This window comes from Gorilla gorilla, chromosome 10 (assembly GCF_029281585.2).
Source record: "Gorilla gorilla gorilla isolate KB3781 chromosome 10, NHGRI_mGorGor1-v2.1_pri, whole genome shotgun sequence".
NCBI lineage: Eukaryota > Metazoa > Chordata > Mammalia > Primates > Hominidae > Gorilla > Gorilla gorilla.
In genome coordinates, this window is record NC_073234.2 from 81,751,076 (window position 1) to 81,767,218 (window position 16,143).

Sequence of the window (16,143 nt, forward strand, 5' to 3'; positions counted from 1 at the left end):
CCAGAAACGCAGGAGCCATCCCTGGCTCCATCTTCTCCCAGATCCTTATAAATTCCTCTTGATTTTACCCCCTAAATAGCTCTCAATTTCATCCTTTCTTTCCATCTCCATGATCACCACTTTAGCCCAACTTACCATCATCTGATTTCCCCACATCCTCTCATGCCCTTCACCTTCCCCAATCCAGAGTGATCCTTTAAATTGAATATCTCATCACGTTAATCCCAAGCTTAAAAGCTTTCCACAGCTGTTCTGGTAACGGAGTACAGGTTCTTAACATGGTCTACAAGGAGCTGCATGATCTGGCTTCTGCTTCCTTCACCAGTTTTGTCTTCCACCATTCTGCCCTGCTTCTCTCTGTTCCAGTCCTGAACTCCTATTTTAGTCATTCAAAATGCTGTCAGCCGCAGCTACAGTGCCTTCATTTATGTTGTTCTCTCTACACAGAATGCCCCACCTCTTCCTGTCCCTTCCTTCACCTACTTTTTTTTTTCTTTAACAACTGCTCTGTTCAAATGTCACATCCTCAGGGATTACTGCCCTGACCTGCAAACTATGTCAACCTGCCCATTATATACTTTAATAGAACCCTATGTGAATGCAGTGGACATGATGAAGAGGACATTGTTTGGCTCTAGGAGAATCTACCAGACCTGCTCATCTGCAGAGGACTCTGAGCAAATTATGTTGACTGACAGCTGAACAAGAACCATGGGGTAGAGTATGCTGTTTAAGTCAGGGTCCCAGCAAGAAACACATGGTACACTCAAATTAGGATAACTTGAGAAGAGTTTAATAAAGGAACGATTTAGAAAGGTGTGAGAAGCTTATAGGGAAACTACAAGGGATGATACCTTACTCTGGGGCCAGAAATAATAGGGACCATACCCTACTAAACCTGAAAAGGCAAAGAATAGAATTGCTAGTAGAACCAGGATTCAGAAAAGCCTAAGTGATGAGGGCTCCTTGACATGAGCTGGGACCTTCAGTCAAGGGACCAGTTTCAGTGAACCCACAAGGAAGAAGTTGGGAGAGTAATACTTTTCATCATTGTCCTCCCTTCCTCTGATCGACTGCCATGATTCCCTACTAGCCAAACTCAACTGGAAGCCAGAAGGCTTGAGAGCCCATAGTGTAGACCATATAGGTCATGGCAGAGCAGCAAGAAGGGTGACAAGTGGCTCTGGAGGTAAAAAGGAGGGTATTCTTATTTGTATTTATCTCTACTCATCTTTACACAAAAATCTTGAGGCTGTTTGCTTGAAACAAAATAAGTAATACAAAGAAACAACCAGGAAGAGTCTACAAATGCCCTACCACAAGGGTTAACAGAGGGGCAGTTTGACTACACTGCAAGCATGACACTGAACTATAAGTAAATCCATAGGTACAGAAAGTAGAAGTACAATTAGTAGTTGCCAGGGTTGCTGGGGAGGGAAAAATGACTGCTTAATGGATACAAGGTTTCCTTTTGGGATGATAAAAATGTGCTGGAGTTAGACAGAGGGAATATTTGCACAACTCTGTGAATGTACTAAGTGCCACTGAATTGTATCTTTAAAATGATTAATTGTATGTTATGTGAATTTTGCTCCAATAAAAAGAATGACTCAATTTCCCAGCAACCTGAATAATAAAGGAAACATAATCAATTATGCAGTTCTCACTATTGGAAAGGAGGAAGTCTACTAGTCTCTATGGTGGAAAAAAGATGATTCTAGCAGAGAGCTCTAAAAGATATCTGTCTCATGGGCTTTTATATACAGATGGTGGTAAATGATATAATGGATAACGCCCTCAATACATTTTATGATAGGATGCAGAGGTAGTTTCCAACATCTGTTCCCTGATCAAGGTTGAGATATAAGATTAAAAAGCAAATCAATGATGGTGTCTCTAGAATGGGACGAGATAATGTATTGGTCAACATGATCTAAAAGTGGATCCCAGGGTCAACAGACTGAATATCTCTTGGGATCTTTGTTAGATGTCAATCTTTTCTCTCACTTAGGTTTTGAAAAGAAGCTGGATATTAGACAATTCAAGGAAGTCCCCTGTGATAAGGCACTCTTATGCGGGCATTTTACATAGGTGACTAGGACCAGATCCATATGCTTTGGGCGTCAGATGAATCAGCAGCGGCATTAATGTACTATCAGGAGGCTGGGGAAGCCTAATTATATTCTTGCTAGGATAGAAGTCTGTCCACCTCATAGTCCCATGGAAGTGGACTTTCTAAGTCGTCATCCATTCAACAACATGAACTTAAAAACTGTATTTACTAACTGCCAACTATATGCCATGCACATTGAAAGGTAGTGAGGATTCAAAGATGAACATTTACTATTCCTTCTTTCCTTCTAGTAACCCCTTGGGATCCCATGCCAAGAAGGTGGGGAGTAGTGTTGAATTCCTCGATTCCACTAAAGAAATATATTCTATTGAATCTCATGAAGTTTCTAGTTACTTTTTTCTTTTTAACATACTGTTTGCAACTCCTCTCTTCCTGCCCAGTGAAATCTTTAATATAGTATGGTCAAAATGCTTACGAAAATATTGAGTTATCTGGTGGCTGGCAAGATGGTCAAATAGAAACAGCTCCAGTCTGCAGCTCCCAGCAAGATCAACACAGAAGGCGGGTGATTTCTGCATTTCCATCTGAGGTACATGGCTCATCTCATTGGGACTGGTTAGACAGTGGGTGCAGCCCATGAAGGGCAAGCCAAAGCAGGGTGGGGCATTGCCTCACCCAGGAAGCACAAGGGGTTGGGGAACTCCCTCCCCTTGCCAAGGGAAGCCATGAGGGACTGTGCTGTGAGGAATGGTGCACACTAGCCCAGATACTACACTTTTCCCATGGTCTTCACAACCTGCAGACAAGGAGATGCTCTCTGGTGCCTAGGCCACCATGGCCCTGGGTTTCAAGCACAAAACTGGGCGGCCACGTGGACAGACATGAGCTAGCTACAGAAGTTTTTTTTTTCATATCCCAGTGGTGCCTGGAATGCCAGTGAGAGAGAACCATTCACTCCCTTGGAAAGGAGGCAGGAGCCAGGGAGCCAACTGGTCTAGCTCAGCAGTCCCCAGCCCCATGGAGCCCAGCAAGCTAAGATCCACTGGCTTGAAATTCTCGCTGCCAGCATAGCAGTCTAGAGTCGACTTGGGATGCTGAAGTTTGGTGGTGGGAGGGGCGTCCCCCAACACTGGGGCTTGAGTAGGCAGTTTTCCCCTCACAGTGTAAACAAAGCCACTGGGAGGTTTGAACTGGGCAGAGGCCACTGCAGCTCAGCAAAGCTGCTGTGGCCATACTGCCTCTCTAGATTCCTCCTCTCTGGGCAGGGCATCTCTGAAAGAAAGGCACCAGCCCCAGTCAGGAGCTTAGAGATAAAACTCCCATCTCCCTAGGACAGAGCACCTGGGGGAAGGGGCAGCTATGGGTGCAGTTTCAGCAGACTTAAATGTTCCTGCCTGCCGGCTCTGAAGAGAGCAGCAGATCTCCCAGCACAGTGCTTGAGCTCTGCTAAGGGACAGACTGCCTCCTCAAATGGGTCCCTTGAGGCGACAGTGCCTCCTGACTGGGAGACAACTCCCAGCAGGGGTCGACAGACACCTCTTACAGGAGAGCTCCAGCTGGCATCAGGTGGGTGCCCCTCTGGGACGAAGCTTCCAGAGGAAGGAACAGGCAGCAATCTTTGCTGTCCCACAGCTTCCACTGGTGATATCCAGGCAAAGAGGGTCTGGAGTGGACGTCCAGCAAACTCTAGCAGACCTGCAGCAGAGGGGCCTGGCTGTTAGAAGGAAAACTAACAAACAGAAAGGAATAGCATCAACATCAACAAAAGGACGTCCACAAAGAAACTCCAACTGAAGGTCACCAACATCAAAGACCAAAGGTAGATAAATCCATGAAGAAGAATAAAAACCAGCGCAAAAAGGCTAAAAATTCAAAAACCAGAATGTCTCTTCTCCTCCAGAGGATCACAGCTCCTCGCCAGCAAGGGAACAAAACTGTACAGGGAATGAGTTTGATGAACTGACAGAAGTAGGCTTCAGAAGATGGGTAATAACAAACTCCTCCGAGCTAAAGGAGCATGTTCTAACCCAATGCAAGGAAGCTAAGAATCTTGAAAAAAGGTTAGATGAATTACTAACTAGAATAACCAGTTTAGAGAAGAACATAAATGACCTGTTGCAGCTGAAAAACAGCTTGAGAACTTTGTGAAGCATACGGAAGTATCAATAGCCAAACTGATCAAGCAGAAGAAAGGATATCAGAGATTGAAGATCAGCTTAATGAAATAAAGTGTGAAGACAAGATTAGAGGAAAAATAATAAGGAACAAACAAAGCTTCCAAGAAATATGGGACTATGTGAAAAGACCAAACCTACATTTGATTGGTGTACCTGAAAGTGACAGAGAGAATGGAACTGAGAGAATGGAAACACTCTTCAGGATATTATCCAGTAGAACTTACCCAACCTAGCAAGGCAGGCCAACATTCAAATTCAGGAAACACAGAGAATGCCACAAAGATACCCCTCGAGAAGAGCAACTCCAAGACACATAATTGTCAGATTCGCCAGAGTTGAAATGAAGGAAAAAATGTTAAAGGCAGCCAGAGAGAAAGGTCGGGTTACCCACAAAGGGAAGCCCATCAGATTAACAGCTGATCTCTTGGCAGAAGCTCTACAAGCCAGAAGAGAGTGGAGGCCAATATTCAACATTCTTAAAGAAAAGAATTTTCAACCCAGAATTTCATATCCAGCCAAACTAAGCTTCATAAGTGAAGGAGAAATAAAATACTTTACAGACAAGCAAATGCTGAGAGACTTTGTCACCACCAGGCCTGCCCTACAAGAGCTCCTGAAGGAAGCACTAAACATGGAAAGGAACAACCGGTACCAGCCACTGCAAAAACATGCCAAAATGTAAAGACCATCGAGACTAGGAAGAAACTGCATCAACTAATGAGCAAAATCACCAGCTAACATCATAATTACAGGACCAAATCCACACATAACAATATTAACCTTAAATGTAAATGGGCTAAATGCTCCAATTAAAAGACAAAGACTGGCAAATTGGATAAAGAGTCAAGACCCATCAGTGTGCTGTATTCAGGAAACCCATCTCATGTGCAGAGACACACATAGGCTCAAAATGAAGGGATGGAGGAAGATCTACCAAGCAAACGGAAAACAAAAAGGGCAGGGGTGGCAATCCTAGTCTCTGATAAAACAGACTTTAAACTAACAAAGATCAAAGGAGACAAAGAAGGCCATTACATAATGGTAAAGGGATCAATTCAACAAGAAGAGCTAACTATCCTAAATATATATGCACCCAATACAGGAGTACCTAGATTCATACAGCATGTCCTTAGAGACCTACAAAGAGACTTACACTCCCACACAATAATAGTGGGAGACTTTAACACTGCACTGTCAACATTAGACAGATCAATGAGACAGAAAGTTAACAAGGATATCCAGGAATTGAATTCAGCTCTGCACCAAGCAGACCTAACAGACATCTACAGAACTCTCCACCCAAATCAACAGAATATACATTCTTCTCAGCACCACACTGCACCTATTCCAAAATTCACCACATAGTTGGAAGTAAAGCACTCCTCAGCAAATGTAAAAGGACAGAAATTATAACAAACTGTCTCTCAGACCACAGTGCAATCAAACTAGAACTCAGAATTAAGAAACTCACTCAAAACCACTCAACTACATGGAAACTGAACAACCTGCTCCTGAATGACTACTGGGTACATAATGAAATGAAGGCAAAAATAAAGATGTTCTTGGAAACCAATGAGAACAAAGACACAACATATCAGAATCTCTGGGATGCATTTAAAGCAGTGTGTAGAGGGAAATTTATAACACTAAATGCCCACAAGAGAAAGCAGGAAAGATCTAAAATTGACACCCTAACATCACAATTAAAAGAACTAGAGAAGCAAGAGCAAACACATTCAAAAGCTAGCAGAAGGCAACAAATAACTAAGATCAGAGCAGAACTGAAGGGGATAGAGACACAAAATACCCTTCAAAAAATCAATGAATCCAGAAGCTGGTTTTTTGAAAAGATCAACAAAACTGATAGACCACTAGCAAGACTAATAAAGAAAAGAGGGAAGAATCAAATAGATGCAATAAAAAATGATAAAGGGGATATCACCACTGATCCCACAGAAATACAAAGTACCATCAGAGAATACTATAAACACCTCTACGCAAATAAATTAGAAAATCTAGAAGAAATCCATAAATTCCTGGACACATACACCCTCCCAAGACTAAACCAGGAAGAAGTTGAATCTCTTAACAGACCAATAACAGGCTCTGAAATTGAGGCAATAATTAATAGCTTACCAACCAAAAAGAGTCCAGGATCAGATGGACTCACAGCCGAATTCTACCAGAGGTACAAGGAGGAGCTGGTATCTTTCCTTCTGAAACTATTCTAATCAATAGAAAAAGAGGGAATCCTCCCTAACTCATTTTATGCTCATTTTATGAGGTCAGCATCATCCTGATACCAAAGCCTGGCAGAGACACAACAAAAAAAGAGAATTTTAGACCAATATCCCTCATGAACATCGATGCCAAAATCCTCCATAAAATACTGGCAAACTGAAGCCAGCCGCACATCAAAAGGCTTATCCACCATGATCAAGTGGGCTTCATCCCTGGGATGCAAGCCTGGTTCAACATACGAAAATCAATAAACGTAATCCAGCATATAAACAGAACCAAAGACAAAAACTACATGATTATCTCAATAGCTGCAGAAAAGGCCTTTGACAATATTCAACAGCCCTTCATGCTAAAAACTCTCAATAAATTAGGTATTGATGGGACGTATCTAAAAATAATAACTATTTATGATAAACCCACAGCCAATATCATACTGAATGGGCAAAAACTGGAAGCATCCTCTTTGAAAACCGGCACAAAACAGGGATGCCCTCTCTCACCACTCCTATTCAACATAGTGTTGGAAGTTCTAGCCAGGGCAATGAGGCAGGAGAAATAAATAAAGCGTATTCAATTAGGAAAAGAGGAAGTCAAATTGTCCCTGTTTGCAGATGACATGATTGTATATTTAGAAAACCCCATTTTCTCAGCCCAAAATCTCCTTAAGCTGATAAGCAACTTCAGCAAAGTCTCAGGATACAAAATCGATGTGCAAAAATCAGAAGCATTCCTCTACACCAATAACAGACAAACAGAGAGCCAAATCATGAGTGAATTCCCATTCACAATTGCTTCAAAGAGAATAAAATAGCTAGGAATCCAACTTACAAGGGATATGAAGGACCTCTTCAAGGAGAACTACAAACCACTGCTCAATGAAATAAAAGAGGACACAAACAAATGGAAGAACATTCCATGCTCATGGATAGGAAGAATCAATACTGTGAAAATGGCCATACTGTCCAAGGTAATTTATAGATTCAATGCCATCCCCATCAAGCTACCAATGACTTTCTTCACAGAATTGGAAAAAAACACTTTAAAGTTCATATGGAACCAAAAAGAGCCTGCATTGCCAAGTCAATCCTAAGCCAAAAGAACAAAGCTGGAGGCATCACGTTATCTGACTTCAAACTATACTATAAGGCTACAGTAACCAAAACAGCATGGTACTGGTACCAAAATAGAGATATAGGCTATTGGAACAGAACAGAGCCCTCAGAAATAATACCACACATCTACAACCATCTGATCTTTGACAAACCTGACTAAAACAAGAAATGGGGAAAGGATTCCCTATTTAACAAATGGTGCTGGGAAAACTGGCTAGCCATATGTAGAAAGCTGAAACTGGATCCCTTCCTTACACCTTATACAAAAATTAATTCAAGATGGATTAAAGACTTACATGTTAGACCTAAAACCATAAAAACCCTAGAAGAAAACCTATGCAATACCATTCAGGACATAGGCATGGGCAAGGACTTCATGTCTAAAACACCAAAAGCAATGGCAACAAAAGCCAAAATTGACAAATGGGATCTAATTTAACTAAAGAGCTTCTGTGCAGCAAAAGAAACTACCGTCAGAGTGAACAGTCAACCTACAGAATGGGAGAAAATTTTTGCAATCTACCCATCTGACAAAGGGCTAATATCCAGAATCTACAAAGAACTCAAACAAATTTACAAGAAAAAGACAAACAACCCCATCAAAAAGTGGGCTAAGGATATGAACAGACACTTCTCAAAAGAAGACATTTATGCAGCCAACAGACACATGAAAAAATGCTCATCATCACTGACCATCAGAGAAATGCAAATCAAAACCACAACGACATATCATCTCACACAAGTTAGAATGGCGATCATTAAAAAGTCAGGAAACAACAGGTGCTGGAGAGGATGTGGAGAAATAGGAATACTTTTACACTGTTGGTGGGACTGTAAACTAGTTCAACCATTGTGGAAGACAGTGTGGCGATTCCTCAGGGATCTAGAACTAGAAATACCATTTGATCCAGCCATCCCATTACTGGATATATACCCAAAGGATTATAAATCATGCTGCTGTAAAGACATATGCACACGTATGTTTATTGCGGCAGTACTCACAATAGCAAAGACTTGGAACCGACCCAAATGTCCAACCATGATAGACTGGATTAAGAAAATGTGGCACATATACACCATGGAATACTATGCAGCCATAAAAAAAGATGAGTTCATGTCCTTTGTAGGGACATGGATGAAGCTGGAAACCATCATTCTCAGCAAACTATCACAAGGACAAAAAACCAAACACTGCATGTTCTCACTCATAGGTGGGAATTGAACAATGAGAACATGGACACAGGAAGGGGAACATCACACCCTGGTGCCTGTTATGGGGTGGGGCGATGGGGGAGGGATAGCATTAGGAAATATACCTAGTGTAAATGACGAGTTAATGGGTGCAGCACACCAACATGGCACAAATATACATATGTAACAAGCCTGCATGTTGTGCACATGTACCCTAGAACTTAAAGTATAATAAAAAATATATATTAAAAAAAGAAAAAGAAAAGAAAGAGAAAGAAACTGTAGCCCTATAATGTGAGAGATAAAAAAGAAAAAAAAATCAATGAATCCAGGAGCTGGTTTTTTGTAAAGATTAACAAAATAGATAGACCACTAGCCAGACTAATAAAGAAGAAAAGAGAGAAGAATCAAATAGATACAATAAAAAATGATAAAGGGGATATCACCACTGATCCCACAGAAATACAAAATACCATCAGAGAATACTATAAATACCTCTATACAAATAAACTAGAAAATCTAGAAGAAATGGATAAATTCCTGGACATATATACCCTCCCAAGACTAAACCAGGAAGAAGTTGAGTCCCTGAATAGGCCAATAACAAGTTCTGAAATTGAGGCAGTAATTAATAGTCTACCAACCAAAAAAAAGCCCAGGACTGGACAGATTCACAGCCAAATTCTATTAGAGGTACAAAGAGGAGCTGGTACCATTCCTTCTGAAACTATTCCAAACAGTAGGAAAAGAGGGACTCCTCCCTAACTCATTTTATGAGGCCAGCATCATCCTGATACCAAAGCCTGGCAGAGACACAACAAAAAAAGAAAATTTCAGGCCAGTATCCCTGATGAACATCATTGTGAAAATCCTCAATAAAACTCTGACAAACTTAATACAGCATCACATCAAAAAACTTATCCATAATGATCAATTCGGCTTCATCCCTGGAATGCAAGGCTGGTTCAACATATGCAAATCAATAAATGTAATCCATCACATAAACAGAACCAATGACAAAAACCACATGATTATCTCAATAGATGTAGAAAAGGCCTTCAATAAAATTCAACACCCCTTCATGCTAAAAACTCTCAATAAACTAGGTATTGATGGAACGTATCTCAAAATAATAAGAGCTATTTATGACAAACCCACAGCCAATATTATACTGAATGGGCAAAAACTGGAAGCATTCTCTTTGAAAACCAGCACAAGACAAGGATGCCCTCTCTCACCACTCCTATTCAACATAGTTTTGGAAGTTCTGGCCAGGGCAATCAGGAAGAGAAAGAAATAACGGGTATTCAAATAGGAAGAGAGGAAGTCAGATTGTGTCTGTTTGCAGATGACATCATTGTATATTTAGAAAACCCCATCATGTGAGCCCCAAATCTTTTTAAGGTGATAAGCAACTTCAGCAAAGTCTTAGGATACAAAATCAATGTGCAAAAATAACAAGCATTCCTATACACCAATAATAGAAAGCCAAATCATGAGTGAACTCTCATTCACAATTGCCACAAAGTGAATAAAATACGTAGGAATACAACTTACAAGGGATGGGAAGCACCTCTTCAAGGAGAACTACAAACCACTGCTCAAGAAAATAAGAGAGTACAAAAACAAATGGAAAGACATTCTATTCTCATGGATAGGAAGAATAAATATTGTGAAAATGGCCATACTACCTAAAGTTATTTATAAGTTCAATGCTATCCTCATCAAGCTACCACTGACTTTCTTGACAGAATTAAAAAAAGCTAGTTTAAATCTCATAGAGCCCATATAGCCAAGACAATCCTAAGCAAAAAGAACAAAGCTGGAGGCATCATGCTATCTGACTTCAAACTATACTACAAGGCTACAGTAACCAAAACAGCATGGTACTGGTACCAAAACAGAGATATAGACCAATGGAACAGAACAGAGGCCTCAGAAATAATACCACACATCTATAACCATCTGATCTTTGACAAACCTGACAAAAACAAGCAATGGGGAAAGAATTCCCTATTTAATAAACAGTATTGGGAAAACTGGCTAACCATACACAGAAAACTGAAACTGGACCCCTTTCTTACACCTATACAAAAATTAACTCAAGATGGATTGAAGACTTAAATGTAAGACCTAAAATTATCAAAACTCTAGAAGAAAACCTAGGCAATATTATTCAGGACAGAGGCATAGGCAAAGACTTCATGACTAAAATACCAAAAGCAATGGCAACAAAAGCCAAAATTAACAAATGGGATGCAATGGCAACAAAAGCCAAAATTAACAAATGGGATCTAATTAAACTAAAGAGCTTCTGTGCAGCAAAAGAAACTATCATCAGAGTGAAGAGGCAACCTACAGAATGGGAGAAAATTTTTGCAATCAATCCATCTGACAAAGGGCTAATATCCAGAATCTACAAAAAACTTAAACAAATTCACAAGAAAAAAAAAGCAACCCCATCAAAAAGTGGGCAAAGGATATGAACAGACACTTCTCAAAAGAAGACATTTGTGTGGCCAACAAACATCTGAAAAAAAGCTCATCATCACTGGTTATTAGAGAAATGCAAACCAAATCCACAATGAGATACCATCTCATGCCAGTTAGAATGGTGATCATTAAAAAGTTAGGAAACAACAGATGCTGGAGAGGATGTGGAGAAACAGAGATGCTTTTACACTGTTGGTGGAAGTGTAAATTAGTTCAACCATTGTGGAAGACAGTGTGGCAATTCCTCAAGGATCTTGAACCAAAAATACCATTTGACCCAGCAATCCCATTACTGGGTATATACCCAAAGGATTATAAATCATTCTACTATAGAGACATATGTACACGTATGTTTCTTGCAGCACTGTTCACAATAGTAAAGACTTGGAACCAACCCAAATGCCCATCAATGACAGACTGGATAAAGAAAATGTGGCGCATATATACCATGGAATACTATGCAGTCATAAAAAAGGATGAGTTCATGTCCTTTGCAGGGACATGGATGAAGCTGGAAACCTTCATTCTCATCAAACTAACACAGGAACAGGAAACCAAACACCACACGTTCTCACTCATAAGTGGGAATTGAACAATGAGAACACATGGACACAGGGAGGGGAACATCACACATCTGGGCCTGTCGGGGGGTGGGAGGCTAGGGGAGGGATAGCATTAGGAGAAGTACCTAATGTAGAAGACAGGTCGATGGGTGCAGCAAACCACCATGGCATGTGTATACCTATGTAACAAACCTGTATGTTCTGCACATGTATCCCAGAACTTAAAGTATAATAAGAATAATAAATATTGAGTTATCTAATATGATATGATTTCCAGGTTTCCAGAAAACTTACTCAAGCATGTCAAAAGATCCACAGAAGGTGACTGATGCTCCCTGTCCATAAGGGCTATAGAAAGCAATTATTATTACCAAATATCTACAACAATAACTGTCAAGGGAATGGCAGTGTCAGTGAGACTTCTGGGCATCTGAGGAGGCTGAGCCTGATGAGCTGACATGGCTGGGATGAGCTTATTAGATGAGATAGAATTTGATTGGAATGTTTCTCATTTGACTTTATTTTAATGAGCTCTAGGAGAACAACAAAACTATTTTAGCAACTACTGTTTTCCAGCATTACCCATGTGGCAGTCACTTTCTGCATCACAGAAGGGAATCTACAAATGTTAACGTTTAATTGATCATTAGCCTTTTCTGGCAATTGCTTTCCATAATAAATGTTTCCCCACAACAACATCAAAGCAGCTCATACTGCCTTGTGGTATTAAGCCTGTTTCCCTAGCTGCCACCCAATTCCATTCACAGAGGGATTTATGAAAAGTAGGATTCCAAAAGCCCTGGCTTTATTCCAAGATGTCTAATAAGATGCATAGGAAAAGTAAAGGCAGGCAGACAGGCTGGATAAATGGGGCACTCTTATTTAAGAAAGTGCAAGAGAAAAATTGGAGTGTGTCAAAATGAGAAAAATAGAGGAAAAATCAGGAAGAAATAATCAAGAGCCCATCCCTAGACAGAAGATTAGTTTATCCTGCTGAAATGAAGCATGGTTGAGAAAAATGGATGATACAGATATAAATTATTCATGGTTAAAGACATCTCAGTCATTAAGATATTTACACCATGAGTGAAGCCCACGCATGCTGGGTTGATTTATGGGCTACATAATTACAGAAGATACGCTGATGACTGTTTGCATGGGAAACACTCTGGATTTTTATTTTATTAATCAGTTTTCCCATTTCTGAGTCCTGCATTTCAATCACAGTGCAAGGCTTGATTACAACCTCCCGGGGGGTAGTGGAAAGGCTGTGCATGGTAATATCAGCTTTGCCTGCCTTACATTCCTCTAGATAAGAAAGTACCTTTTGGGAGCCTTTCAACTTGCTCGTTAGTTAACAGTATTTTTATTAATAGTACCTATTCATATAATGCTATTAATAATTTCAACCCTTTTCAGATAAACTAAACCCCAATACATTTTTTAAAGTATTTTTTAAATTGCTGATTTATTTTTTTTCTATTGAAATAAAGTGCTTGGGAAAGACTCACCTAAAAGTGCACCTTCCAATGTCCAAATAAGCTTCGTCTTAAATCCTAACTTTTCCCCAGGGAGTTAAAGGAGACACAGCATGAATATTTATTGTATTGCAAGAAGAGTACAAAGCAAGTGAAACTCGATAATACTTCCCATGCTAACTTGAGTTTGGATAAAGCATGTTTAATTATTGACTCCCACTCTCTGCAGCAGGCTCACCCTGGTAATTGTATTAATTTTGGAATAACTTGACCCCTTATTTTACGTGACAGATTTTTTTGGTACCCTGCTTATTAGATAATAGTATTTTAAAAACTTTTTATGGAAGTATATCAACATGCAGAAAATGCATAAATCACAAGTTCACAACTTGATACATTTTCATAAACTGAATATATCTGTGTAACCACACCAAGACCGAGAAATAGAACATTACCAGCATCAAATAATCCCCCTACTCCTTTACATTGCTCACCATCCAAAAGGTAACCATTATCCTAACTTCTAACAGGATAAGTTAGCTTTGCTTACTCTATTCCTTTTTTTTTTTTTTTTTTTTTTTACTCCTTTGGCTTTATACTCTTCTTTGGCTTCTTTTGCACAATATTAGGATTGTAAGAGTCATGCATATTGTTAGGGGTAATTTACTATAATTGCTATATTGTATTTCATGAGGTGACCCATGCTATAATTCATCCATTCTACCTAAGTTTTTCTGGGTTTTGGCTATTACAAATATTTCTGCTATGCTATGCACAATGGCCAAGATGTGAAATCAACCTAAGTGTCTATTGATGATAGGTGAATGGATAAAGAAAATGTACACAATGGAATATTATTCAACCATGAAAAAGAATGAAATCCTGTCATTTGTAGCAACATGGATGGGTCTGGATGACACTATGTTAAGTGAAGTATGCCACGCACGGAAAGACAAATACTGGATGTTCTCATTTATATGTGGGAGCTAAAAAAGTTGATCTCATGGAGGTAGAGAGTAGAATGGTGGTTACCAGAGGTTGGAAAGGAGAAGGGGAGGGGGTGTGAAAAGAGGTTGCTTAGTGGGTATAAAATACATTTAGATGGAGGGAATAAGTTCTAGTGTTTGATAGCACAATAGGGTGACTATAGTTACCAACACTTTATTGTCTATTTCAAAATAGCCAGAAGAGAAGATTTGGAATGTTCTCAACACAAAGAAATTATAAATGTTTGAGGTGATGGATAGATATCCCTAATACTCTGAGTTGATCATTATACACTCTATGTAGGTATCAAAATATCACGTGTACCCTATAACTATGTACTATTATTATCAGTAAAAAATATTGCTTCTATGAACATTCTAGTTGTCTTTGGTGAGAATGGGTATGCATTTCTGTGGGAACCATAACTAGGTTTGGAATTGTTGGGTCACGGGGTATGCGTATGCTCAGCTTCAGCAGATACTGTCAAAGAGGTTTTCTAAAGAGTTTTATGAATTTGCTGTCCCACCAGAAGGGAATGAGAATTCCAGTTGCTCTATATGTTTACCACCTCTTGTTGTGGTCAGTCTTTTCCACTGTAGCCATTCAGTTGAGTGTGTAGTGGTATCACACTGTGTTTTCAATTTGCATTTCCCTGATGACTAATGTAGTAGAGCAATTTTTCATACAGTTATTGGCCATTTGAATATTCTTTTGTGGCGTGTCTGATCAGGTATTTTCCCTGATTTTTTATTAGTTGTCTGGCTTATTGCTTTGTGAAAATTAAATATATATATATAATTTAAAAAATAATTAAAATAGTTTTAAAAACTAAAAAATAATTTCAAAATATATATTCTAGTGTGAGTCATTGTTGGATATGTGATTTGCAAATATACTTTCCTCCCTCTATGACTTACCATTTCAATGCTTAAAGGTGTTTTTTGATAAAGAGAAGTTCTACATTATTTATATTATGGTTATACTTTATATGTTATGTTTAAGAAATCTTTGCTTACTATAAAGTCATCGTGATGCTCTCATATGCTTTTTCTACAGGTTTCATTGTTTAATTTTATATTTATATCAGTAATCCTCTGAAATTGACTCCTATGTGTTGTGTCCGGTAGAGTCAAGAGCTATATTTTCTCCACATGGATATAATTGATCCATTATCATTTTTTGAAAGGGCTACTTTTCTTCTCATTGCATTACAATGTCACCTGTGCCACAAATCAGGTGAATATATATACACAGACAGATTAATATATGTATTCATATGTATCACTCATGTATTTATGAATATATACATATGTATATATGTGTGTGTGTTTTCTGGACACTCTTATGTTTGTCTTTTCTTCGTGTGTCAGTACCATATTGTCTTAATTACTTCAGCTTTTTAACAGATCTTAATATCTAGCAGTATGGGTTCTCTCCAGTTTTTTATTGTTCTTTAAGACTGCCCTGACTTTCTTGACCCCTTTTAGTGTGGTTTTACCGTGTATTTAATTCAGCAAAAAGTAAAGCTCAGTAACTAAATAAGTGAGAGAGTTATTGGCCCTTGCCAAGGGAATAATAATATATGAAATAATCATGTTAGAATTTATGTGACAGATTTCAGTATTAAATTTGATAGACTGACATGGTATATATACATATATATATATATATATATATATATTTAAATATACTCTGTAGAATACTAATAAAAGTCTTCCAACTTAAATTTCTAGGGTCTCAATGGTGTCCCATGTAGCCAAAGAATTTTTAAATTTTTAAGGCAGGTGATATGGTTTGGCTCTGTGTCCCCACCCAAATCTCATCTTG

General features: G+C 39.0%; 1 protein-coding gene across 5 annotated transcripts in view; it reads right to left on the reverse strand.

Annotated features, from left to right (window-relative positions):
* GRIP1 (glutamate receptor interacting protein 1) overlaps positions 1 to 16,143 on the reverse strand; it is a 324,577-nt gene that overhangs the window by 121,674 nt on the left and 186,760 nt on the right. The gene's annotated exons all lie outside the window — the stretch shown is intronic.